This window comes from Oryctolagus cuniculus, chromosome 6 (genome assembly GCF_964237555.1).
Source record: "Oryctolagus cuniculus chromosome 6, mOryCun1.1, whole genome shotgun sequence".
NCBI classification, from domain to species: domain Eukaryota; kingdom Metazoa; phylum Chordata; class Mammalia; order Lagomorpha; family Leporidae; genus Oryctolagus; species Oryctolagus cuniculus.
The window spans coordinates 60,857,767-60,885,606 of record NC_091437.1 but is presented as its reverse complement, the minus strand read 5'-3'; the positions used below and the strand labels follow the sequence as shown (position 1 = coordinate 60,885,606).

Below are 27,840 nucleotides of genomic sequence, written 5' to 3'. Positions count from 1 at the left end.
CATGTCGGCAGCCTGAGATTAGCCGCTGTGCTGCAGTGGGCAAAGTCACTGCTTCTGACCCTGGTATTCTATATCAGAGTGGCCTTTCAAGTCCCGGCTGCTCTGCTTCCTATCCAGCTCCCTGCTAATGTGCCTGGGAAAGCAGTACAAGATGGCCCAAGGACATGAGCTCCTGCCACCGGTGTGGGGAGACCCAGGTGGCGTTCCTGGCTCCTGGCTCCAGCCTGGCCCAACCTTGGCCATTGCAGCCACTCGGGGAGTTAACCAGCAGGTAGAAGATGTCTCCCTCACTCCTCTTTCTTTCCATCCATCTCTCTCTGTCACTCTGCCTTTCAAATAAATGAAGTAACTTTTCAAATAAATGAAGTAACTTTTTTAAAGTTAGGGCTCCACCATTACCAGCACAGCACTGGAGAAAGTACATTATTTTATTTATTTATTTATTTTTGTTTAAAAGACATTTATTTATTTGAAAGGCAGAGTTAGAGAGAGGCAGAGGCATAGAGGCAGAGAAAGAGAGAGAAAAGTCTTTCATCCGATGGTTCATTCCCTAAGTGGCTGCAACGGCTGTAGCTGGGCCCATCTAAAGCCAGGAGCCAGGAGCTTCTTCTGGGTCTCCCACGCAGGTGCAGGGACCCAAGCACTTGAGCCATATTCTACTGTTTTCCCAGGCCATAGCAGAGAGCTGGATCAGAAGAGGAGCAGCCGGGTCTTGAACTGGCTCTTGTATGGGATGCCGGCGCTGCAGGTGGCAACTTTACCGGCTACGCCACAGCACCAGCCCTGAAAGTGCGCTATTTTAGTTCCTCAAAGTAACAATGCTGAATAAGGGACCTTCCCTCCTCACCTTTAAAGAAGTGGTGTCTCATAATCTGCTGTACAGGTGAACTCCAGTGTACTTCATCAATCCCCCGCTGATGGGTATTTAGGCTGTGTCTGATCTTCTGCCAATGCCCGCAACACTAAAATAAGCCATTTTGTACTCACATCATCTCACATGTGTACCTGATTAAGACACAGTCCTAGCAGTGGCCCGACTGGGTCAAAAGTCTGGGCCTTTGTTGTTTGGGTAGGCACGGCACTTTGCCTCGAGATGCTGTCCCAGGGAGCACTCCACCAGCAACCCACGAGGAATGGTGCTCCCGCAGCACCCTCCACACCAGCAGCTTCTAACTGACTCCATCCAGGTGGCTGTGCGTCTGAGTATCAATGAGCTTAGAAGGCTTCCTTAGCAGGCCACTTAGCGCTCCTTCTCTGAGAACCAGTGAGCCTTTTACTAGAATGTCTGGGAAGGCCAGCCCACTGCCTGCTGCTGCAGGCTGTTTTCTCCTCCTCCTCCTCTTCTTCTTCCTCCCCTCCTGCTCTTCTTCTCCTTCTTCTTCTCTTTGTTCTTCTTTACAAACGGGGACCCAAGGGCCTGAGAGGAGTGACGAGTTATCCAAACCCCACACTGAGCAACGGCAGAGAAGGGGTGATGATCAGGCATTGCAGCCCCTTCCGATCAGATGGGCACAAGCAATGAGCAAGTCAACAACCCCGCAGATGCCGTCACCACTTGTGTCAAGTGCTATAAAATAAATGTGCATGGGTGGCCTGCCGGCTAGGCACAGCCAGTGGACATGGTTCATTTTGGCCAACATAGTACTTTCCTTTCTAAATTTTCATGTAAAATAGTTGCCAAATTTGAAAACAAGATTTGACCCAAAATTATTATTTCTGGTTTTGTTTGGGGGAAAATGCCAACCGGAAGCATTAGCCTCACTGCATGGAATGTTCTGGTGAGAACAGTCTTCCGGATGGGGGTGGCAGATGCTTGTCTTCGGAAGGGCACACAAGGGCCGGGGCCCCGCAGTCCTCCCCACTGCTCCCTAGTGCTCGCCCCTGAGTGTGCTGCCTCTGCCTGTCACCTGTCACGTGTCCTCACGCTGGTGCCGTCCTTGCACAGCTGAGCAGCCCTAGTCTGAAAGCCTAGATTCTGAGATGCTCCAGAGTGAGAAAAATTTCTGAGCCCTGATGCGACCCCACAAATCCGGTGGCTTCCTGTACGCAGAATTCGCTTCTTGCACAAAGTGAGTTAAAATATCGTCTGAAATTACCTTTGGGCGAGGTGGACAAGATATATCTATGGACCTGCATCTATGAATTTCATGTTTAACTTGGGTTCCCTCCCCAAGAGATCTGTGTGTGTGTGTGTGTGTGTGTGTGAGTGTTGAAAAATTCCCAAATCCCAAACTTGTGAAATCTGCAACAGTTCCGGTCCCAAGTATCTGTAATGAAGAGGGAAGTCTGATGCTTCTTGTATCTGTTTCTCTAATCAGCATTGGAAAGCTGGACCCGAGGGCTGCTTTTTCTTTTTTTTCTTTTTTCTTTTTTTTTTTTTTTTGACAGGCAGAGTGGACAGTGAGAGAGAGAGAGACAGAGAGAAAGGTCTTCCTTTTGCCGTTGGTTCACCCTCCAATGGCCGCTACAGCCGGCGCGCTGATCCGATGGCAGGAGCCAGGTACTTATCCTGGTCTCCCAAGCACTTGAGCCATCCTCCACTGCCTTCCTGGGCCATAGCAGAGAGCTGGCCTGGAAGAGGGGCAACCGGGACAGAATCCGGCGCCCCGACCGGGACTAGAACCCGGTGTGCCGGCGCCGCAAGGTGGAGGATTAGCCTAGTGAGCCATGGCGCTGGCCCTGAGGGCTGCTTTTTAAAAGACATCTCAGGAGCATCTTTGGAGAAAAGACTATTTCTCATGCCTTGAACATGTAGAAATGAAAGAATGAATGAAACACGCACCCGTACAGACTCCGAGGTAAGAGGATGCGAGATAAACTCGGGTGTGAACTCATCAGCTTCTCTCATTCATGTGGTCTTCCTGATGTTGGAAACACTTGTTTTGGGGGAGGGGTCTTCACAGCCTGGCTCTAAAAACCAGCAGCGGTCTCCCACAGGGCTGGCTCCAGAACTTCTCTGTAGGAAGAGTGTAGAGAGGAGCAGGTGAGCGGAAGGGGAGGGGGGCGGAGGAATTGTCTTGTGCTTTTTACGCCAGCAGGCTGATTTTACTGATTTTTTTAAAATCACAGATGGCTAAGGGGAAACATTACAGATGGGAAGGGGATATCGCTTAAGCCCTCAAAGGCACCCCTCACTGTGCACTTGGGTTCCCATATCTACTCCCTGTGAACCTGTGTCCTTGGCCCCATGAACTTGACCGTACAGGGCCTGCTGCCCTCCCTGTCAGGAAGAGTGTGGTGCAGATGCCCCCCTCTCTGGTCTTTCTCTGAGCTCCTTGACAACACGTGGGACCTCAGCCGGTCTCATTTCCCCAGTTGGGATGAGCTGTAACCCCCTGGGACTCTGCCAGATCTCCCAGGGCTGACAGTGGGCTTGACTATGGATGCCAGCAGCCGGACATTCCTACACAGAGAGAGTGGCTGAACGGGCCAGCAGATGATGTTGGCTTCGGGTAGGTTGGCTTAAGGCAGCTGCACCATGCAAACGAGTGGTACCCCCCCCCCCCCATATGAAAATAAAGTTTGTGCAACTCAAGGAGAGCGAGGAAGACAGCTAAGATCAAAAATGTCTTTTCAGGGAAATTAAATGTCTGAAGAGAGGAGAACTCGCACAGGGGCCTCCCATGGCCCATCCATCACCAGGTGGTCTTCTAGCCACATGTCCAGTGAACATCTGGGTGGGAGCATGATGCAATACCCCTTCCTGCCTTGTCCAGGGCTCCCTCCTTCTGCTGCACCCCTGCACCACACTCTGTGCCCACACACTCTGTCCAAGCAGCCCCGCAGCAGGGGGGCCCTTGGAGATCTTTCTCAGCCCCCCAGTTTTGTCCATTTCCATACTGCCCTCTGTATTGCAGCCAAAGGCTGTGATCCTGTCACCTCCTGTTCACAAGCCTTCTTCAGGAGCCCCGGGGACTCCAGGGGAGGGTCTGACTCCATGCCATGTTGGGCAAGACTGCTGAGTCTGGGTGGACCGCCCTGCCTGCCCCGCCTGTGCCGTCTCCCCTCTGCACATCAGCTTCCTGCTTGCCAGGGGCCTTTGTGCGTATGTTTCTCTCTGCCTCGTGCCCTGTCCATCCCTTCCTGAGGACAAAGACCTTGTCTTGCGACTGCTGTGTCCCCCAGAGCCGAGCACTGGGCCCAGCGTGTAGTAGGTGCTCAATGAACACTCGTGCAGTGAGCGAATCTAATGCTTGGTGTGCATGATGGCTCAGGCAGAGTCCCGAGGACATCCATGTGTGTTACCTCGATGCACAAACATAGTTCCATGGCCGCAACCCTCGTCTTCATGCGCAGCCTTATAACAAATAAATCCATAAAGAAACTATTACTTTTGGCCCTAGGAAATAAGACCTTTTGCATCTCATTTCATAGAATGTCTGCATGCCTATAATATTTCCCTTATAGCTGAATGGAAATTTCTATGATTTTTAAATGTTTTATTGCCCTTTTACAACCATAGACATAAACACAAAGGTTCCTCAACATAGGAAAATGAAATTCTACTTATAGAATTCTTTATTTAGTGGAGGAGTAAGCCTGTGATTATAAAGTAAGTTGAAAGTATGTTATTACAAATATTAAAAGAAAAAAAAGAAAGCAAGGAAAAGAAAGGAGGGAGGGGGGTTGGGATGTATGTGCTTAAGACTGTGTCTATTGGCCAGCACCATGGCTCAATAGGCTAATCCTCCGCCTGCGGCACCGGCACCCTGGGTTCTAGTCCCGGTCGGGGCGCCAGATTCTGTCCTGGTTGCCCCTCTTCCAGGCCAGCTCTCTGCTATGGCCCGGGAGTGCAGTAGAGGATGGCCCAAGTGCTTGGGCCCTACATCCGCATGGGAGACCAGGAGAAGCACCTGGCTCCTGGCTTCGGATCAGCGTGATGCGCTGGCCACAGTGCGCTGGCCGTGGTGGCCATTGTGGGGGTGAACCAACAGCAAAGGAAGACTTTTCTCTCTGTCTCTCTCTCTCTCATTGTTCACTCTGCCTGTCAAAAAAAAAAAAAAAAAAAAAGACTGTGTCTATGAAACACATGAAATGTGTTCTCTTTATATAAATAAAAATATAAAAAAGAAATAATTAGTTATAATGGCCCATTAGAGAGTGGAAAAGCATAAATTCTTTCCAAAAGTTGGTGGAAAAATGGAATTAAAAGATAAGTTTATTTTGGTGCAAAAAAATGTGAAATCCATGCATATAACAGGTCTTCAAAAATTCATGGAAATGCATGTAAAGAAAAAACTATTCACCAAAATAAGCTTATCTTTTAATTCCATGTTCCCACAGACTGGGCCCTTGTACCCCTCCAGACTTTTATTTCTCTTTGGGTGAAGAGATGGGCTGTGCCTGAGATCTACTATGTCCTTGGCCATCCAGGTCGCGTCCTTCCCAGGGACTCCCACCAAACAGTGTTGTGTCCCTCCCATCCACCCAGGAGCCGTCAGAACTCGGGGTCAGGGGAGGGACCTCAGAATGCTGTCGGCTGACTCAGTGCAGGAGCATCCCAATATCACCAATTCTTTCCAGCCAGGTGACAAATAAGACCATTGGTACCTGGAGGATGAAAATAAACTAACATGAGTTAAGTTTATCATAGGAACATGAATTAAGCTTATCATATTTTTAAGTTTATTTATTTTTATCTCTTTGAAAGCCAGAATGAAAGAGAAAGAGAGAGAGAGAGAGAGAGAGAGAGATCGAGATCAACCTCCATCAACTGGTCTACTCCCCAAATGCCCAGTATAACCAAGCCTGGGCCAGGCCAAAGCCATGAGCCCAGAACTCCATCAGAGTCTCCCCGTGGGTGGCAGGGACCCAAGTACTTGAGCCGTCATTGGCTCCCTCTCAGGATGCAACAGCATGAAGATGAATCAGAAGTAGAGGAGCCGGGACTCATACCAGCACCCCGATGTGGGATATGAGTATTGCAAGCAGCAGCTTAATGTGCAGTGCCACAATGGCCGTCCCTCATCTGAGTATTCTTATAGGTCAGTTAGCATAATTTTTAAGATTTCTCCTTCAACACAGGAGTTGATCATCCCACGGCAACACCCGCCCCCAACTCTGATACCAGCCCGCCTAAGACACTCTGCAGAAGAGATGGTTGGCGACTATAGGGCTGAGACCAACCTGGACTTGCACGTAGCTTCCAGCGTGCCCGTTTCCTGCAGGCGTGATCTTGAGCGAGACATTTTACTCTCCATGTCTTGCTATCCTCACACATAAAACAGGATAAACCTGGGAAAGCGCTGGGAAAGCTCCAAGGACCAAAGGCGCCAGGTATGTAGCATCATGGCGTGGGCGGGTCCCAGGCCGCAGGTGCAGGGGTGGGAAAGGGCCTGGGTACTTCAGTGGCCCAAGAACCCACCGGAGTGGGGTCCTGTGTCAACCTGGTGGAGTTTTCTGAGACCCATTCGGGCTCATGAGGATGGAGGGCCGTGGTGTCCTGAGACAGGCGGGGAGGATGAGCAGCCCTTGCTAACAAGATGCCACCCCGGCTTTCCAAGACGTCCCCCTGCAGCGACGCCTCCAGAGAGAACGTGTCTCTTTCCTTAGCATTGCCGTCCGCGTCGGGCAGTGGGGGCGGCCTCTTGAGTCAAAAGCAAAGGAAGCGATGGGTGGGTCAGACACACCGAAGCCAAAGACCCGGCCGTTAGGACCTGTGTGGAGTGGACAGAGGCGGGCAGTGGGGTCGGTGGTGGAGGCGCGTGCGGGGCGGGGCGTAGCTGGCTACACAGAGGTCTCAGGGACGCTGGTGCACAGGTGGGTGTGGGAGGGCCCAGTGCTGGTGGGGCCCCCTGGAGGTGAGGATGAGAGGGGCACACTGAGGAGGAAGGTGAGGAAGTGGTGTCCGATGCCACCTCCACCATCGCTACTGTCTTGCTCATGTGGGTAGAACAGGGACTTTGGTGCTTTTTCTGCTGCTGTCTTTCCTGTGAGGTTGTAAACTACGAATCCAGAGAGACGAAATCAAAGGGCTTCTGCGCCATTTAGCGTTGGGGTGACAAACCGGGCACCCGTTGGCGGCAGACCTACCCGGAAGTTATGTAAGCTTCCACGTGGCAGCAGGAGTCCTTGTCCCAGCCAAGCTCAAAGAACTCAGCCCTCGGCTTCTGAGGATAGTGCAGGGATGGGGGTGGGGTGGGGGGAATCCCCTCCCCTACCCCCGCCCTCTCTGGTCTTCATTACACAACCCTTCCCCCAGCTCTCCATACTCCGGAAACTAACATCCTAATTAATAGTAACCATAGGAGGAACCCAATCAGTATTCCAATGTGCCTTATCTCAGTAATTTCAGAAGAGAAGGGAAAAAAAAAAAAAAAAACCCGTGGATTTGGAACAACCGTTTGTCTAATAAACAGCAAGCCACCCCACCCCGCCTCCCTGCGCCATTCATTTCCTGCAAAGAAAGCTCTAAGGAGGCTAATCCGCGTCGGCTCCACTCACAACACATTATCATTTTTATCGGCCTCATAAATCGCCTTTCCAGATTACACAAAAATATACATTGCCCCACTGTAATTACTCCAGCCTGCCCCCCACCCCGCCCCGCCACCCCTTCTCCATTTGCGTTTTGATCCCAGGTAAACCCAGTCATTACCCACATCAGTGTGGCTTCCCCAAATGTCAAGATGAAAACGGACCACGGAGACTTACGCAAGACTGAGTCAGCCGAGCAATTTGAACCAATAAATATCAAAGTCGTGTCTAAGCAGAGAACAATTCATTTGATACCACATCTGTCAACAGGCCTGTGGAAGATTTTCCTGCCTGGGGCTCCACTCTGGCGGTCCTGCGGGCTCTTCTTCCTGGTGTTAGGGGCAGCTGGATTTGTCCTCGCCGGAGGATGATGTCCCCAGGCCAGAGACAGGACCCAGGGCCCGGACCAGGGGGATTCATTCCGTGGCCCGGGACTGCAAGCCTCCCATCCGCTATCAAAACGACCTCTCAAATGCCTCGGCCCGGGCAAGCGCGCTCTGCAATTAGCAATTCTTTTTTATTGGTTGATGTGGGCTTCTGGCCAAGAGGAGTTGGGATTGAATCAATATTCCTTTTATTATGTCATCGCAGGCAAATGAATTATGAAAACAAAAACTCAATAAGAAGCTGCCAATGCTAATTACTGGGTAGGATGCAGAGGCACAATAAACAAAGGGTGCTCTGTCCTGGCCCAGCGGCCTCCTTCCTGGGGTTGGGGGCTGTAAGACCCAGCTCTGCCTTTGCCCTTCAAGCCCTGGGCTCCCATAGGGAAACTGGAAAGGATCTGGCCTGGTCTGCCCAGGCCCAGCAGTCTCAGGTGGCAGGGTTTAAACCAACATAATGCTCTTCAGTGTAAGAAGCACTTATTGAGCACCTACTGGGTACCAGGCATTGAGCTTTGCATACGCTGTCCCTGTCTTTACTTATTGCTGTCTCCAGAGTCTGGTGGTGGACAGGATGTGTTGTCAGAACCACACACTCTCAGCCTCAGGTCACGGATGCCGTGCTGTTCACTGGCAACCTGGACGCTCCGAGTCCCGGTTTTCTCATCTTTGAAAGGAGCATTGTCATTGCACGTCACAGAGTCCCAGGAGGATTAACTGAGAAACCACTTGCTAAATGGTTGACAGGAAGTAAGAACTCAGCAAATGTCGCAAGGGGCTGACGTGGCGGCACTGCAGGTGGGACCCCACATCCGCCCATCAGAGTGCCAGTTTGAGTCCCAGGTGCTCTGCTTCCAGTCCGGATCCCTTCTTAGGCACCCGGGAGGCGGCAGATGATGGCTTCAGTACTTGAGTTCCTGCCAGCCACGTGGGAGACCTGGATGGGAGTTTCAGCTCCTGGTTATGGCTTGGCTGTTAAGGCCATTTCGGGAGTGAACCAGTGGATGCAAGATCTCTCTCTCTCTCTCTCTCTCTCTCTCTATTTCTCTCTCTCTGTCACTCTGCCTTTCAAATAAATAAACCTTTAAACAAACAAAGCAATTGTCACAGATTCTTCTTTTTCCTATCCGTTCTTCTCGCCTGTTCTGGGAGGCTGATGGGTGTTCAGAGCCTGAGGGAGTGGGCAAGTGTGGTGGAGGACGTGTGGAGTGGCATGGGAATAACAATCCACAGCCTTCAGAGCCCACGCTCAAACTCTGTCTACCCAGAGCCTCTAGGATCAACTCCAACAAGTGCCAGCCCAGTGTCTGCTCACTGAATGCCCCACGTGGAAGCCAGGAGCGGGAGCTTCTGATTGGTTTCCCTTTACAGGGCCACAGGCAGCTCATCCTATTTTCAAAGGTGGGCCTGAGGCTCTGTAAGGGGAAGTGAGGACCACGTTTAACACGGAAGATCGGGGCTTTGAATCTGGTCTAGAACCCTTCCCTCTAATCCATGCCTTCTGGAGTAAGGAAGGAAGCCAGCCCTCTACCTCCTGGCCATAGGACAACTGCAGACATCTGTGGGTACCCCAGTCCCCTGTGTGCTTAGGGAAGTGAGGGTTCCCCAGCTGATTTTTCAGGAACTCTAACTTCCACAGGCAGATTAATCAAGGTTTTCCTTGTTAGTTAATTGGAGGCAAATGGCTTTGACTTCTGTTCACATCCTGGCATGTGTGGCTCCCAGCCATCAGATTAGGTAAGTCCCTTGGAATCCCAGGTTGGAAGAACTCCCGTGATAAAGGGCTGCTGGCGGTGGTGGGATCAAGCAAGGGAAAATCAGGCTTCTGTGGAGTGTGGAAGGAGGAGACATGGGGAGAGCTCATGCCCTATTTTATATTAAAGAAATAGTCCCTTCCTTCATGGGTGTGTGATCAATAAAGCAGGTGCTCAGGGGGGTCCTGGGCTTGCAGCTCATGCTCCTTGGTCATCATCAAGCAATTCTGCATGATTTTGTCTTTGCCTTTGTGTTTTGCAAGTGAAAGCTGGTGGAACAACGGCACATGCGCTGGCGACATGGGGCCTCAGCCCCTGCCTGGGGCCACCCCTTTGCAGCCTCCCAACCCAGACGTGGCGGGGTCTCAGCCGTCTACATCTGTGCCTCCACCCGGTGACTACCACTGACGGCCCTCCATTCCAGGCAGGGGCCCCGGGCGCAGGAGCATGGAGAAGTGGCATCTGGGATGGGCTGAGCTCCTTTCCTGAGTGCCCTGAGTGTCTGTGCCCAGGGAACTCCGGCATGAAATAACAAAACACCATGAGAAAGCGAGACAGACAGATGACAGACAGACAGACGGGCTGTGGACGAAAGAAATGTTTTCCCCTTGGTTTTGAATGATAGTCCTGCATTTTCCTTTTGCATTGGCCCTGATGGGATGTTAGCAGGAGCCTGTGGTTGTCCTGAATCACCCCTGACAGCTGAGAGCTGTCCCCGCATTGGCTGCTGGAAGGGAGGTCTATCTAGCTCCAAGACAGAACAGCCTGGTGGTCACCAGGGTGCACTTCGGAATCAGCCTCTGCTGTGTGTCCTTGGGCAAGTGCCTGTGCTTTGCCGATCGCCTGTTTCCTTGTCTGTAAAATGAAGAGAACAGGATTGTCAGGAAGATTGAATGGGAACGGGCGCGTAAGAGCTCTCGGCAATGTGCAAGTGCTGGGTAGGTGTCAGCTGCTGTTGTTCAGCACTGTCACTGTCCTCAGCACCGTCGTCGTTGTCATCTGCATTCTGGTCCTGCTACCCTGGACACATCAGCACCACTTGAAAAGAGCCGGCACAGTGCCTGTTTTGGGCTGGGGTCTCAAACCTCAATAATGCCCTCCCTTATGTGGTGTGGTCAGCGGATCTTGAACTGGGGTGTTGGGTTTACTATGTGGCAAGGGCAGCCTCGTCCACCAGGGTGTTGGGACGACTGGGATAGCCACGTGCAAAAGAGTGAGGTTGGGGTGGGCGTTTGGCTCAGGGGCTGTGATGTGGCTTGGGGTGCCCGCATCCCGTATCAGAGTGCCTGGGGCTGAATGCCAGACTTGCTCCTGATTCCACACTTCCTGCCAATGCAGACTTTCGAAGGCAGTGGTAATGGATATCTGCCACCCACATGGGAGGCTGGGATTGAGTTCCTGGCTGTTGGCTTTGGCCTGGTCAGCCCAGACTGTTACAGTCATTTAGAGAGTGAATCAGTAGACTAGGTATCTCTCTCTCTCTTTCTCTTTCTCTGCTTTTCAAATAAATAACAAAAATTAAAGTGAGATTATAAAATATATATAAAAATATATAAATATATATAAATATTATATATAATATATATTTATATATATAAATATATAAATATAAATATATATATAATATATTCAAAATGTATCAAAGACCTAAATTAAAAGAAGTAAAAACTTTTAGAAGAAAATACAGGAGAAAATCATAATATTGGATTTGGCAACGATTTCTTGGATATAATGCCAAAAGCACAAGCCACAAAGGAGAAAATAGGCAAATTGGATTTTGTCGGAGTTAAAACCTTTGTGCATCAGAACACACTAACAAGAGAGCAAAACAGTGACACACACAATGGGACACAATATTTGCAAAGCCCATCTGATAAAGGATTAATTTCCAGAACCTGTGAAGAATTCCTACAACTCTGCCACAAAAGACCCAACTCAAAATTGGGCAAAGAACTTTCACAGACATTGTCTACAGGAGACACAGCTGGTCAGTAAACCCCTGAGCAAACACCTAAATTCCCTAAGCTTTGGGAACTGCAAGTGAAAACACAGCGAGGGGGGGCGCTGTGGCGCAGTCGCTGAGACTGGCAGCTGGCATGCGGGAGGCCCACATCAGAGTGTTGGTTCCATTCCCAGCTACTCTGCTGCTGGGCTTGCGATCCAGCTTCTTGCTAATGCATCCTGCAAGACAGCAAGTGCTTGGGCCCCTGCCCCCCACGTGGAAAACCTAGGTGGAGTTCTGTGCTCCTGGCTTTGTCCTGGCCCAGCCCTGGTTGTTGCTGGCAGTTGGTACATGAACCAGCAGATGTCTACCTACCTCTCTCTCTCTGTCTCTCTCTCTCTGTTTCTCTGTCTCTCTCTCTCTCTGCCTTTCAAGTAGATTAAAATAAATAAACTTTCTTTTTTGTAAATGATAGGATGGCTGTAATAAAATGTTTTTTTTTTTTTTTTTTTAAATTCCAAAACCAAGAACAGATAGCGTTGGCAAGAATGTGAAAAAATGCAAGCCCATTGTGCATGGCTGGCAAGAGTGTCGAATGGTGCAGTCCCTATGGGAAACAGTTTGGCACCTTCTCAACACACTAAACATGTGACCCACTAATTTCACTCCTAGTGTATCCCCTTTCCCAAATTAAATGCAGGGCCTTGAATGAGTACTTGCCCACTGATGCAGACAGAAGTATCATTCGTAATAGCCAGAAGGTGGAAACACTCAAGTGTCCATTAGAGGATGAATGGACGAACCAGATGCAATCTGTGCAGACAATGCAATATTGCTCAGCCTTAGAGAAGAATGGAACTGGGCCCGGTGCTGTGGCATAGTAGGTTAAACATCCACCTGCAGTGCCGGCATCCCATATGGGCACCGGTTCAAGTCCCAGGTGCTCCACTTCCAATCCAGCTCCCTGCTATGGCCTGGGAAAGCAGTAGAAGATGGCCCAAGTTCTTGGGCCCCTTCACCTGCATGGGAGACTGGGAAGAAGCTCCAGCCTCCTGTGTTCAGATTGCCTAGCTCTGGCCATTGCGGCCATTTGGGGAGTGAACCAGCAGGTGGAAGATCTCTCTCTCTCTCCCTCTTTCTCTTTCTCTTTCTGTAACTCTGCCTCTGAAATAAATCTTAAAAAAAAAAAAAAAGAAATGGAACCCTGCTACAGGATGCACGTGGATGAACTTTCAGAACATTTTAAGAGAAGTATGCCATGGGCCGGCCCTGTGGCGCAGAGGGTTAATGCCTTGGCCTGAAGTGCTGGCATCCCATATGGGCACCGGTTCTAGTCCCGGCTGCTCTACTTCTGATCCAGCTCTTTATGGCCTGGGAAAGCAGTGGAAGATGGCCCAAGTCCTTGGGTCCCTACGCCTGCATGGGAGACCTGGCAGAAGCTCCTGGCTCCTGCCTTCGGATCAGTGCAGCTCCAGCCATTGCGGCCAATTGGGGAGTGCACCAGAGGATGGAAGACCTCTCTTTCTCTCTGCCTCTCCTCTCTCTGTGTAACTCTGACTTTCAAATAAATAAATAAATCTTTAAAAAAAATAAAGAGAGTATACCAGAGCTGAAAAGACAAATGCCTATACGAAGTGTCTAGAACAGTCACACTCACAGGGACAGAACAGAGACGAGGGGTTACTCGGGCTGGGAGAGGTGCGAATGATTCCAGCGTGTCTGTTTGGGATGGTGACAAAGTCCTGGAAATGATGGTGGGAAGGCTTCCCAATACCGCGACTGTTCTTATCGTCACTTATATACCTAAAAGTGGCTAAAACTGGGAATTTCATGTCTTAGCAAAATTAAAAAAAAAGATGATCTCTTAGTTCTCGGGAGCCTCAGTTTTCTCATGTGGGAAATGGCAGCAAGGCTGGATGTCTTGGGAGTTACAAGATTGAACGAGGGAATGCAGGAGGCAGAGCCCCAGGCATGTCCATGAGCAGGAACCAGTCAGGTGCTGGCGTCCTGCACCGGGTCCCAGCCATTCCAGCCAAACCTGGGCCCTCGGCTGTCCGAGCAAGAGCCGCCTGGTGACTAAGAGGCCTGGGAATGACAGCGATCTCGTTGACCCTGAACTTCCCACTCCCTGGAACAACATTTCTGAAATTGTTAACCTTTGTCCCAGTGAGTCCCTCCTCCGATGAAACGCAGCTGGGAAATCAGTGGGCATTGCAAGGCTCTGAGAAGTCCTGCGATTTCAAAAGCGCGTGGAAGGTAGCTAAGCCCGAGATTTGCAGAGCTTCTTTGGGCCTGGTTCTCTTTTTCCACGTAACTCCTACAGGCTACTTCTGGGCACATGCTCGTTGATGGGCACTTGAGGGTGACACACCAGGTAGGCCTGTTAACCAAAGACACAGGCCTAGCTGGGGAACGAGCACACCTACAATTCCATCATCTACTGGATTAATTACGTTCCCCGTCAGCAACTCGTTTACTGTCTGTATGAGTTAACTTGAGGGTTCAACCAAGCTTCCCCGTGCACCTGCTCTGGGTAGGTAAGCAGAGTAGCCAGTGGCTGGGGGTGAGGTATCAAGGGTCAGCCCCCATGGCACTCCCAGCCCAGGAGAAGGCACAGAGCAGAGCACGGATCGCATTGCCAGGTGCACAGGGCTCTTTGGGAACCAGCACACCTGGAATTGTGGGGAGATAGAGAAGGGGGCACAGGAAGTGCCTGCCAGAGAGACCCTTGACCCTGCCATGATCTGAGCGAGCAAAAGAGCCCACGGAGAGGCAGTGTCACATCCCTTCCCTGTCCAGGGCTCCAAGCAAATGGGGTGGAGCTTCAGGCTGGTGACCTCAGTGACCTCAGGTCAGCTTGTTTGACTTACACAGACTCTGAGAAGCGAGTAGCCCAGCAGCCGATAGGAGAATGGAAGGCTTCCCTTTGACCTTTGGATGTGCGTTTCATGCAGGGGACAGCCAGGACGAGCTGACATCTCTGGGCCTGGATTCCCAGGTTGACCTCCCCTCCCCCCTCTCCAGGGGCCTGCTTCAGTCCAACTTATTTTCTACACAAATCCCAAAGGCATTTGAGTTTACAATCTCTGGTGAAGATACCGCCCGCCCCAAAGTGCTCAATACTGTGTATAAGGCATACGTCCATGGCATTGGCATCTGTTGGGGGATTCCGGAAGGTACTACATGCTGATGATGGAAACGGAAGAGCTCTGAGGCTCATCGCCAGTGTGATCAGTTGCCCGTGCGCTCCTCCCTTTCAGGGGATTGGTTCCAGGGCCGTCTGCAGACACCACATGGATGTTCCAGTCCCTCGAATCAAATGGCTCTTGTTTGCACAGGACCCGTGCACATCTCCCATATACATTCAGCCACTTCTGCATTCCTCACTACCCATAATACAATGTACAGGCCATGTGGATAGCTGTTACAAGACAATAAAATGTCTGTACATGATCCACATTTTTTTAAAAAGATTTATTTATTTACTTGAGAGGCAGAGTTACAGACAGAGACATGAGGGAGAGAGAGAGAGAGAGAGAGGTCTTCCATTCACTGGTTAACTCCCCAGATTGCCGCAACGTCCAGGGCCAGGCTGATCCGAAGCCAGGAGCTTCTTCCTGGTCTCCCGTGCAGGTGCAGGGCCCAAGGACTTGGGCCATCTTCTACTGCTTTCCCAGGCCATAGCAGAGAGCTAGGTAGGAAGTGGAGGAGCTGGGATTCAAACCAGCGCCCATAAGGGATGCTAGCGCCACAGGTTGATGCTCAACTCACTACATCACAGTGCCGGCCCCCCACAACTTTAAAAAAAAAATCTGTTTTCCATCTGGAATTGGTCGAGTCCCAGATGTAGAGCCCCGGGCCATTGAGGCCTTAGCCTGTGTCTCTGCTGACTGCTTTTGCCCTCTGCCTGTGGTGTAGCTAGTTTGAAAGCAACCAGTGAGCATTACCAAATGTTCTTAGAAGACTGGCAGTAACATTTACTACAAGTTGTCCTGCTTTTTATAAACAATCAATTGTAACAGGGAAAGGATATTTTCTTTTTAAAGTTTTTTTTTTTGAAGATTTACTTAATTTTTCAGTGACTTGACAGGGGGAGAGAGAGAGGAACCCTCTGTCTGCCGGTTCATTCCCCAAAGGCCTGCAACAGCCAGGCTTGGGCCAGGCTGAAGTCGGGAGCCAGGAACCGCCACTGGATCTCCCACATGGATGGCAGGAACCCAACTGCTTGAGCCATTGCCACTGCCTCCTGGGGTGCAATTACCAGGAAGCTAGCTGGGAAGTGGAGTACCTGGACTTGGACTGGCACTTCAACACTGCATGTCGGTGTACCAAGTAGTGACTTGACCCACGGAGCCACAGCGCCTGTCCTCTGGGATAATTTCCAAAATCACTGGTTGTCTCCTTGGGTTTTCCCTTTCCCTTTCCCTTAATGGTGCTTGTAGCTCTTCCAGAACCAGACAGTTCGGTTGGAGCTGTTTCTTCCAAGACGGGCCAGTTTAGAAGGGGAAGACAGGGAAGGAGAGGAAGGGGAGGAAGGACCAGCTTGTCGGTCACCTCCCCCCGCCAGGCTGGTGTCTGTGTGCCCTTGCCCTGGCCAAGCCCCGATCTCCCCAGCTCACCTTTGAGACTGAATGGATTACATCACAGCTTATTGATCTCAGAGAGCATCTGAGAGGCACTGTGAATTTGGGAGAACCAAGGCTCAGGGAGGTCATGGGGTTTCCCCAAGGTCACACAGCAGTGGAACAGGACCCGAGACTGTCAGCACTCCTTATCCTCCCACTGGTGTTTTCCAGACATCAATTATTCAGGCACTGCTATCAGGATTTCTACTGCGGTATTCTATCATGAATGTGGGGCCAGTGTCGTGGTACAGTGAGTTAAGCTGCCCCTTGTGACATCAGCATCCCATCTGGGCAGCAGGTTGTGTTCCGGCTGCTCCTCTTCCAATCCAGCCTCCTGCTGATGCCCAGGAAAGCAGCCGAAGATGGTCCTCATGCTTGGGCCCCTGTACCCACATGCGAGACCTGGAAGAAGCTCCTGGCTCCTGGCTTTGGCCTATCCCAGCCCTGGCCATTGCAGCCATCAGGGAGTGAGCCAGGAGAATGGAGGACCTCTCTGTCTCTCTCCCTTTCTCTCTCTGGTACTCTTTCAAATAAATAAATAAATGAATAAATCTTAATAAAATTATATACATGGGAATTTTCCAAAATCAATTTACTCTTCTCAGATAAAACTTAATGTCATTCCCAGAGGTGCTCATGTTACATGAACAGAGGGAATTTTACAAAGAAGAAGGTTGAAAATAAATGCAAATTGGTGTTTGTTTCAAGCCGGAGGCTGCTTTGGGCCTGACTTCAGGCACTGAAGAGGTTGTAAAGAGAAGCCAGCCCCTGGCTGAACCTGTTCCCTGGACCTAAGCAGAAGAGCGGTGAGAAAACGGAGAGAGAACTGTTTTCTATTGGGTGACTTGATGTTGTCTAGCGTCACATGTGTCCACCATGCACCTCTGAAACTAAGCTGTCTGCATCGGTGAGCGGCCGCAGCCGCCAGCTGTCGCCAGGGCCGGCAGGGCGGGTGGCAGGTGCATCACATCCTCTAACATGAGACAGCGTGGCGAGCTAGTTGTTCCTGTTAGCACTGCCGTTCCACAAAGCCGCTGGTGCCAGCGCCGCTCTCAGCTCTGAGGGGCCTCAGGTACCCTGTGCGTCGCATCCACTCACTGGTCCAGCAGCGTCGAGGCTCAGCCCAGAAAAACAAATGACAAGCCTATCCCTGGGCAGCCACGACCCAAACCAGCCCTGTTCATCCGATGTTGGAACAGCGACTTCCTTGAGATGTGCAGGTGGAGTGGGGCAAGCCGGCACCTTGCGTAGAGACACCTGTGGGCCAGACTCCTGCGCTGGATCTGGGCTCATTCTTTCTTCCTTCCTTGTGAACTTTCTGTCCTACCCCGTAATTAGTCCTGGCAGCCTCCTATGGGCTCTTTTGTTTTCATAATTCATTTACTTTTGATGATATCATAAAGAGAGTGTATAAATTTCACCCCCTCCCCTTACCGTCCTGGCCCCACGCCCACATCCACTAATACAAAGACACTAATTGCTCCTTGCTCTTATGCCAGGCGCTTTGAAAACATCTTTGGCTAATGGATGGAATTAACCTTGTTTAACGTACAAATCAACAGCCTAATTTGCCATGAATCCCGACTCTGCGGCTCCACGACTATGGCTGGGAGGAAATGACTTCCCACTCGCCCTGGGCACCACTGGGGAAGGCACCTATGGGTGCCCGCCCTAGACAAGTCTTCCCTGGGCACCCCTTTGCCGAGATAAGATCGTCTGTGTGTAACTGATAGGTCTGTTCTCACTGCCTCCCAGGAATGTGACACCGTCCTGGTGCACAGGAGGGGCTGGGCCATCCTGGATGAAGTCACCTGTGCCCCCATCTCCACACAGAGCATCCACCGCATGCCAGGCTGAGTTCTAGCCTCTGGCCCAAGCAGTAAGAAGGTGTGGTTCTTGCTTGCGTGGAAGTTACTTCCCTGGGGATCAGGCAGCATACATACCAGCACACACTCACGCATCAGTAGCATCCTTTGTCCCTGGGGGCCACACTTCAAGGCCAACCGGGGATGTCTGAGACCATGGATCGCACGGAACTCTGAACGACACACGCACACACCTGTGACAAAGCATAAGAGATGAACACACACAATACTATGTTAGGACACCCATAACAACATACTGGAATGAGTTATGTAAAAGTGGTCTCTCACTCTCTGTCAACCTCAGTCTGTCTCAAAATAGCGTAAGGTAGAGAGTCTGCCCTTATCCATCCAAGAGACTCAATCCATGCCTGAAACTGCATGAAGTCTGGAACCCAAACAGGTAACACTGGTTCCAATATACACACTGCTGTTCCCTGTATGGTAGGCATAACCTCTGGGATCGGAGGTGCAACCGCCAAACTAGGGCAAATTTCCATCTTCTTACTTGCATTTCCACAGAGGGGATTCGTTCCTAGCCTAGGTCTTAGCGACCTTAGCATCACTTTTTTTTTTCTCTCCTTATGAATTCAAGAACTCCACCGTTTCTGTTCAAGGTAGCACTCCCACTTCCTCGATGGCCAGCATCCCTCCTCTTGTGCTCTGAGGCCATTATGAAGTCAATAAGAGCCATTATGAAGTCACTGCCCTGTGACAGTCAGTCTGACACCTGGTAGGGCTGCTAGGTGACTGATGGGCCGGCAGTGGCACCAGCACGGGTGACTCATGCCAGAGCAGGACAAAGCAAAGCAGCCATGAGACTTCAGCCCGCTGCTCAGAATGGCGCACGGTTCAAGACTAACAAGTGCTTTATTTCTGGAATCTTCAGTACTTTAGGATTGTGGCTGACCACAAAACGAAATCAACACCATGGAGAAGGGAGGGTGACTGCTGTACTCTCTGGTCAATCCACCCAGACCTGATAAGCCCATGGACACACCTGCGTGTCTGTAGCTTGCTGGCCTCAGGCTTCCTTGATTGCCTGGTGGCTTCAGCAAGATCCAGATAGGCTCACAGTGCACAGGAAATACTGAATAAATGAATGGATGCTCTCAAAGAGCTTATAAATAAGTGAGTCCAGCTTAAGGGAGGCAGATAAGTGCAGGTTGCTACCGTTGGTCACGTGCTTTGTATAAACCATCTGTATCTAAAATCATAGCATGCCCCTGTCTCAGTCCATTCTGTGCTGCTATAACTGAACACCTGATACGCGGTCATTTACAGAGAACAGAGACTTATTTCTTACAGCCTTGGAGACTGGGGGCCCAAAGTCAAGGGCCCATACATCTGGCAAGGGTCTTACTGTGTCATCGCTTGGTGGAAGGCAGAAGGGTAAGAGAGCATGGCAGAACGAGATGGCAGAACTCCTTTTGTAACGCACAGGTTCTTGTGATCGCAACATAGATCCACTGATCCAGAGTCCCTGTGACCTTATGGTGCCCCCCAACATTGTGGCACTGCTGATTGAACTTCAGGGAACACAAATTTCATCCCGGAAATTGAGGCGACACCTGTGCACGTCCTCCTGAGGAGCAGAGAGCACCCCTCCCTGCCACACCTGCCAGCTGGGAGCACCTTTGCCCTGGCTCAAGTCTCTCCTCCGCCCTTCTTCTACCCACCTCCTCCTCCCACCACTACGGATTGGATGTTGGCCAAGGCCAGCCAGGAGGCACAAGAGGCTCCGGGGTTTCTTTGCAGTGTACTGAGCTCTTTGGGGGCAAAAGTAGCTGGAAAGTGGTGGCCTAGCCCGCTAAGAGGCAAGACGCGGGCATGCTGGGAAAGGAAGGAAGCCGTTGCAAATCCTGAGGTCTGCAGTTGTGTGAACGGGATTTGCTGCGTGGCCTGAGGTTGGGACTAAAGAAGATGTGTGTGCGCACATGTGTGTGCATGTATGTACATGTGTGTATGTGTGAGCATATGCATGTGTGTGCATGTGCATGTGTCCTGCCTATACAAACATGGCAGTCAGCCCGAGGCAGGCAGTGGAGGAAAGAACATGGATAGAGCACTCTCATGGCCAGGTTCACGCCCCTGCTCTGCCCCTCCCTGCTGCGTGGCCTTGGTCAAGTACTGTCTCTCTCACACCTCAGTCTTCCCATCCTCAGACTGAGAGTTTAATGTCTGTGTTGAGATACTGGCAGGAACATACCCAGTTTCGACACCACCTCCCAGTCTTTCTTTGTGAGTCCGAAGTTGTGACTGTCTTTATTAACTTTAAGCACTTTTCATAACAAAGGCAAAAAAAGAACTAGAGCAGATTTTGGTTTGCAGAGATATTGCACGGGCAGTGCACAGCATCCTTATCTACTTGGGACCCACTCTTTCCTGTGCTTAGCATATCACATTGGTAGGGTGCCATCGTCACAGCTGATGCACATGAGTTGATACATTGCTATGAACTAAATAAAGCTCATATTTTACTGCTATTACTTCCTTTTTTTATCTAATGTCCCTTTTCTGTTCTGGAATCACACCCCGGATACTGCAGCCCAGACACTCCTGGAGCTCCTGTTGGCTGTGAGTTTCTCAGTTTTGTTTTGTTTATCATCAGTTTACTTCAGAGACAGAGAAGCCTTCCGTGTGGGTGGCTGGAACCCACGTACTTAGGATATCACCTGTTGCCTTCCAGGGTGTGCGCTAGCAGGAAGCTAGAGTTGGGAGTGCAGCCAGGCCTCCAACACAGGCACCCTGATTTGACACGCGAGTTCCCCCAAAGAAGTTTAAATTGCAAGGCCAACCCCCCGCCCCTCCCTGACAGTTTTGAGCAGGACTGCTCTGGTATTTTTACAGAATGTCCATTGGTTGGGATCTGTCTGATGCTGCCCTTATTAGTACAAATGAATTATGGGTTTTGGAGAAAGCCCTGGGAGAAAAGTGCCTTTCTCACGTCCACGGTGCCTCCTGTCCACCTGACTCGTCACTGTTGATACCTGGCTCAGGTAGCGTTTGTCAGCTTTCTCTGCTGTGGGGTCACGTCCCTGCCTCCTCCTCTTTGTGCTGTGCTCCGTGGAAGGACGTCGCCACGTGCAGCTCACGCTGAGCAGTGCAGAGTTAGACCCAGCTCCTCAAGAACGGACGAGAGACATAATTATCTGGGGTTTCTCTGCTGGGGAGTTTTGTCTCTTCTCCCCTACTTATTTATTTATGAGTATTGTTTATTCATAATTTATTTATACCAGTATTGGTCCATGGATATGTCCCTTATGCTTGGGATTATAATTCAGTACCTGCTTTATTTTATTGTTGCCATGGTTTCAGTTTTGGTCCTTGGGAGCTCTTTCAGTTGGCTCCTTTGAAATGTCCCATCTGGGCCGGTGCTGCGGTACAGCAGGTTAAGCCGCTGGCTGGCATTTCTGCATCCCCACCAGAGTGGCAGCGATGAGCCCTGGTTCGCCTGCCTCTAATCCACTTCCTACTAAATGCTTGGGTCCTCACTGCCCACGTGGGCGACCCCGACTGAGTTTAGGGTTCTTGTCTTTGGCTTGGCTCAGTTTTAGTTGTTGGAGGCATTTGGGGGAGTGAATCAGTAGATGGAAGATCTCTCTCTCTCTCGGTCACTCTGCCTTTCAAGTAGTTGAAAATAAATAAATAAACATTTTAGAAAATGTTTTAAAAAAGCAATTGCTTACTGTATGGCACTAAATTAGATTATTTTATACATGATGACTTTAAAAAGTTTGTGGAAAAGTGAGATTAAAATATAAGTTTATGAGAAGGTATTGGGTACAGCAGTTAGGATGCTGTGTGGGACACCCACATCTCGTATCAGAGATCTTTGGTTCAAGTACCGTCTCTACTTCCAATCCATCTTCCTGCTGAAGCACACCTTGGAATGTGATAGCTCAGCTTCCTGGGCCCCTGTCACCCACATGGGAGACCAGATTGAGTTCTGGGCGGGCTCTTGGCTTCAGCCTGGTGCATCCTTGGTTGTTGCAGGCATTTGGGCAATGAGCCGATAGACAGATGGAATCTCCTCTCTCCTCTCTCTCTCTCTCTCTCCCTCCTTCTCTCCCTCCCTCCCTCTGCCTTTCAGATAAAACAAACATAACAAGATAAAAATTCAAAGAGAAAAGTAAATTGACTTTGGTGGAGAAAGTTTTGAAATGTGTGCATAGTTTCTTCCTAATAAACATTTTCCATAACCTTTGGGAATACTCCTTGTATGTTTCTTGGCTCAGTCCTAAATCAGCCGTTTCTTCAAAGACTCCTCATGCCAGTTTTTTTTTTATTATTTTTTATTTTTGACAGGCAGAGTGGACAGTAAGAGATAGAGACAGAGAGAAAGGTCTTCCTTTTGCCGTTGGTTCACCCTCCAATGGCTGCTGCGGCCGGCGCACTGCGCTGATCCAAAGCCAGGAGCCAGGTGCTTCTCCTGGTCTCCCATGCTGGTGCGGGGCCCAAGCACTTGGGCCATCCTCCACTGCACTCCCTGGCCACAGCAGAGAGAGAGCTGGCCTGGAAGAGGGGCAACCGGGACAGAATCCAGTGCCCGGACCGGGACTAGAACCCGGTGTGCCGGCGCCGCAAGGCGGAGGATTAGCCTAGTGAGCCGCGGCGCTGGCCCTCATGCCTGTTGTTCAAACCAGCCTCTGGGTATGGCTGTGCCTGTTGTGACTGCGGCGTCATTTCTCCTGGGCCCCCTTGGGTGACAGAGACAGGACGTGTATGCCTGTATTCCACCCCAGGAGTGATGGTAAATGTTAGGTATCCATTGCGCTGGCTGCGGGGATGTCCAGATGACCGGTCATGCATTATTTCTGGGAGAGTGTTTCTAGAAGAGGTTGGCATTTGAATCAATTGATTGAGGAAGGAAGGCCCGCCCTGACCACCATCCAATTGACACAGAGCCTGGATGGAACCAGACGGCAGAAGGAATGCCCCGCACCCCCTCTTTCCTGGGGCTGAGCCTCCCATCTTCTGCCCTAGCGCATCAGAACTCCAGGGTCTCTGACCTTCAGACCCCAGGACCTCACCAGCAGCTCTCGCTTCCTGGGTCTTTGGTCTCGGACTAAGGTTAGACCACAGGCTCCCCCGTTCCCAGGGCTCAGGTGTGACTGAGCCGTGCTACCGGCTTCACTGATTCTCTCGCTGTCAGATAGCACAACAGGGAACTTCTCAGCCCCCATACCACAGGGGCCAATTCCCCTAAAACAAATCCCCTCTTACCTGTCCACCTATCTGTATCCATGCTTTAGTGTCTGTTTCTCTGGAGAGCCCTGACTAATCCTACACACACACACACACACACACAAGACATTTCCAAAAATTTATAGAAAATGGAATGAAAAGGTAAATTTATTAGGCCCCAAAAATTGAAATCCATGTCTAGTTTTTCAAAATGTGCATTTTCCATGAACTTTTAAGATTCCTTGTATGAATTTCACATTTCTTTTGCACCAAAATAAGCTTGTCTTTCATTCCATGAAGCATCCTGTGTATCTCCATCTCTATCTGTGTTAAGCTGAGATGGGTTCACAGTGATGTCTCTGGCTCTACTCCATTATTCCACAGCTCATTCTAGAACTTCCCCCTGGCTTTTCTATACCTTTCAACTCCATCTATGAGAAACCTGGCTACCCCTGTCCCCCACCAGGTATTTACCTAATTGTCCAATTTCAGTATCCGTGTGATATCAGAATAGTTATCCTGTACCCCAACAGCAGACATTTAAAAAAAAAAGATTTGTTTACTTACTTGATAGGCACAGTTATGGACAGTGAGAGGTAGAGACAGAGAGAGAGATCCTCCATCTGCTGGTTCGCTCCCCAAATGGCCGCAATGGCCGAAGCTGTACCGATCTGAAGCCAGGAGTCAGAAGCCTCCCCCAGGTCTTGTGCAGGGGCCCAGGCACTTGGGCCATATTCCACTGCTCTCCCAGGCACATCAGCAGGGAGCTGGATTGGAAGTGGAGCAGCTGGGGCTCGAGCTGGTGCCCATATGGGATGCGCCAGCCCCAGAAGACAACTCTATCACCCAGAGAACAGCACTATGTGTGCTTCCTCTTGCCTTTAGTCTTACAGATCCCATTCATTTCCGACATCATTTGGGCCAGCACCTCTCTCCACTCCCGTGAAGCTGCCCCATAGATTTATAGCATAGCTGGATTTTTCCATTCTTTAGTTTATCCAACAGCTCACACACACTAGGGGTCATTCTTTTCACTACAAAGCCCTGCAGGTTTTGAGGAACGTCCAGTATGATGTGTCCACAGTCATGCCACGCTAGAACCTCCCCCTGTGTTTCATCTGCTCAGGCTCCCCCAAGCCCCATAACACTCAGGTCTGATCTGTTCGCTGCCTCACCAGCTCATTCGTTCTCCATGTTGTACTTGCATACACGGGATCGTACTGCAGATGACTTCTTAGGCTTCTTTCTAGCGCGTATTTAAGCTTCCTCAACATCTTCACATGATGTCATAGCTCGGTCCTATTTATTGCTGAATCGTATTCCGCTTTCCTGGAGGTACCCATTTTGTCCAGCCAGCTATTTATTTAAGGACATCTTGGTTACTTTTAGCTTTTGGAAATTGTGTCCAGAGTGGCCATACATAGATGTGTTCAGGTTTTGGTTATGTTTGCAAATAAATTCGGTAAATACTTGGAAGTGCTATTCCTGCTTTTATATATTGTGTGATTATTTTTAACCTCTTTTCTCTGACAAAACTTTTAAGTGAATAAAACATTTTCTTCTCTCATTTCCCGTTTAATTTCATGTGCACAGGCTGCGAGATGAATCCAGCAGGCTTCTTGGGTCAGGAACAGGAAACTGACAATGAGGAATTCAAACAGGTAGGGTAATGGAGTACTTCGGGGAGCTCACAGCATCAATGGTAACCCTGGACAACCTGGCATGGAAATTAGGTGACCATGGACTTCTAGTGGTGGTAAGACTGCATGATTTTAATGGAAACAGTCTTGTTAAGAGAGCACTGCTTTTGGCCACTGGATGGCGCTGATGAAACTGCCAGAATTGGTCTTAAAGGAGCCAGCGTCTTTGGAGCTCTCTTAAAATTCGAAATTTTGGGTGCAGACGTCAGGCTGAGCAAGCCTGACTTTTACGAACTGACTTCTAGGGTCTTAAAATTAAGTGCAGGGAGAACAAATACACATTGTACATGCCACTGCTCATCTTCCTTGGAGGTGGTAGAGCCACAGAGGAAAAGTTGAGAACCTGAAAGACCACATAGGGAAGAGTTACTTGCTCTGCCCACCAGCGCATTCGGAAGTGACGGAGCAGGGAAACTTGGCGGTGATGAGCCAGTGTTTGCCGGGGCCCATTTGTTCCAGCAGCTCCATCTATCTTCACTCCCCAGGGAGCCAGACCACGGGGACTGTGCAACCAGGACTCGGAACCTGCACTTCAAAGGATCCAAATACCTGGGCAGGTGTGGATCTTCAGGGCAAAGACCAAAGCCTAGGTATTAAGTCTGGAGACTAACATCTGAATACAAGCAGAAGTTAGGTCTACACATTTCTGAGAATTTCTCAAAATTAACCTTTCTAGGGTGAGGCAAGAGTTTTCAGTGGCTATTAAGTTGCTCACTTTAAAAGCTTGGTGACAATAGTGACATCCAAAGTACCCCTTCTCCCTACCCCAAAATATCAGGTCCTAATCCTTAGATCTTATACATGTGATCTTGTAAGAAAGAAAGAGAATCTTTGTAGATATGATTCAGTCAAGGTTTTAAAGATAGGTTATGTTGCACCAACTGAGTAGTCTCTAAATGCAATTGTAGTGTCTTTCCAAGAAACAGAAAGAGGAGACACGTGCAGAGGCTGTGTGAAGAAGGAGGCAGAGCAGGGAAGGCTGTAGCCATAAGCCTAGGAATGCCAGCAGCCACCCAGAGCTACAGGAGCCACGGCTGGGTGCGTCCTTCAATTTTGGCCCAGGACACTTGTCTTGGACTTCTGGCCTTCATATCTGTGAGAGAATAAATTCTGTTTTTATTAAAAAGATTTATTTTATTTATTTAGTAGGCAGAGTTGAGAGAGAGAGAGAGAGAGAGATCTTCCATCATCTGGTTCATTCCCCAAATAGCCACTACAGCCAGGCAGGGCTAGGCCAGACTTAAGCCAGGAGCCAGGAGCTTCTTCTGGGTCTCCCATGAGAGTGCAGGGGCCTGAATGCTTCGGCCATCTGCTGCTGCTTTCCCTGGAGTATTAGCAGGGTGCTGGTTGGGAAGTACAGCGCCCAGAACTTGAACCAGAGCCCATGTGGGATGCCAGCACTGCAGGTGGCAGCTTAACTTCTTATTGCTACAACACCAGCCCCTATTCTGATGTTTTAAGTTACCTAGTTTATAATAGTATGTTACAGAAACCATGGGATGAACAAGCCATGATAAAGAATATACCATAGAAAAAGTGGGTGCTTTGATAAAGGAGGGACTAGAATCAAATCCCATCTGGTAAAACTTGAACAGTAATATTAACATAGGCATGGGAAACACTCTATTCATGCAGCCACTCTCATTCCATGCCAAGGCAGACATGACTAATCAATACTAGCATTCTTTCCTAGGTATGACTTAAATAATCTTTTTTAAAGATTCTTAATTTTTTATTGTTTTGAGAGGCAGAGTTACAGACAGAGGCAGAGACAGAGAGAAAGGTCTTCCATCTGCTGGTTCACTCCCCAGATGGCCTCAATGTCTGGAGCTGAGCCAATCCAAAGCCAGGAGCCTCTTCTGGGTCTGCCACACAGGTGAAAGGGCCTATGCTTTCCCAGGCCATCAGCAGAGAGCTGGATTGGAAGTGGAGCATCCAGCGCCTATACAGGATGCTGGCACCACAGGCAGAGGCTTGGCTTACTACACCACAGTGCCGGCCCCTGGAATACATTTCAACACAGGTCTCTTAACAGCCATCAGAAATGACATGTAGAGTTAAACCCAGTGATCATTCCTGTAACAACACTGTGGATTGGGTACCTACTCTCTGCCAGGTACTTTAAATAAAATTCTATTTAATTCTCCCAGCAAGCCAAGGAGACAGTTTTCTTCTCCGCCTTGGTTTACAGGCAAGGACGTTTTATCTCATGGAGCTGTAGTCACATTGCTCCAGACACAAGGCTATAAAGTAACAGATTTGGGCATTCCAAGCCAGGCAGGTCTCCCTGACTCCAAACCCCAGAGCACTGTGCCGCAGGGGGAGTCTTGCACTTTTTGAGCCTGCGGGTTCTGCTCTGTAGACAGGGGCAGCTGGTCAGAGCACATGTGATAGCACTAACAAAGGCAGGAAACCCAGGAGTTCATGGTTGGCACAGAGCCTGCCCTGGCAAATGCTGACTGTGCAGAGTCCTCCATTGCCTTGGGACAGCCTCAGAGAGCGCCCCAAGAGCCTGGGCCACCGCCTGTCCAGAGGAGAGCCCTGACCTGGTGAGCATTGGAAGCTCAGCCCCACCCCGATGCACCTCGGTCCCACAGTTTAGCCTTTTTCCTGTGGAGGCAGCATACCTGGCACAAGGTCATCGTGACCGAGGGTGGAATGCGCCACGGAGTCGACCTGAGCTAGGACCAGGGCTCAGAATTCGAAAACCAGCGCTGCTGGAACCAAGAGCTAACCAGGGACCAGTCCCAGGGAGGCTCTGGAGGTCCGGAAGTGGACAGTCTTCTATTTCCCCTGAGCTCTCCGGGGGCTTTTTTCCCATTTGGGGGAAGGCAGATGGGATCAGAGGATGAAGCAAGGGATTTGTCACCACACAGACTTGGATTCAATTCCTGGTTTCTCTACCTACTGG

General features: G+C 50.1%; 2 long non-coding RNA genes across 3 annotated transcripts; both read right to left on the bottom strand.

Annotated features, from left to right (window-relative positions):
• Window positions 1-4,495: 4,495 nt before the first annotated feature.
• LOC103347971 (uncharacterized) lies at window positions 4,496-7,794 on the bottom strand. 2 transcript variants are annotated; one of them, XR_011389438.1, is made up of 4 exons: window positions 7,654-7,794; window positions 6,127-7,109; window positions 5,464-5,550; window positions 4,496-4,984 (listed from the first exon to the last, which is right to left on the bottom strand). It is a non-coding gene; the product is annotated as an uncharacterized lncRNA (long non-coding RNA). The 2 variants fall into 2 exon arrangements; XR_011389437.1 differs by having other exon boundaries at window positions 6,127-6,656; window positions 7,654-7,793.
• A 600-nt stretch (window positions 7,795-8,394) lies between these two features.
• LOC138843097 (uncharacterized) lies at window positions 8,395-18,670 on the bottom strand. The gene is made up of 3 exons (XR_516458.4): window positions 18,551-18,670; window positions 18,124-18,239; window positions 8,395-10,468 (listed from the first exon to the last, which is right to left on the bottom strand). It is a non-coding gene; the product is annotated as an uncharacterized lncRNA (long non-coding RNA).
• Window positions 18,671-27,840: the final 9,170 nt, after the last annotated feature.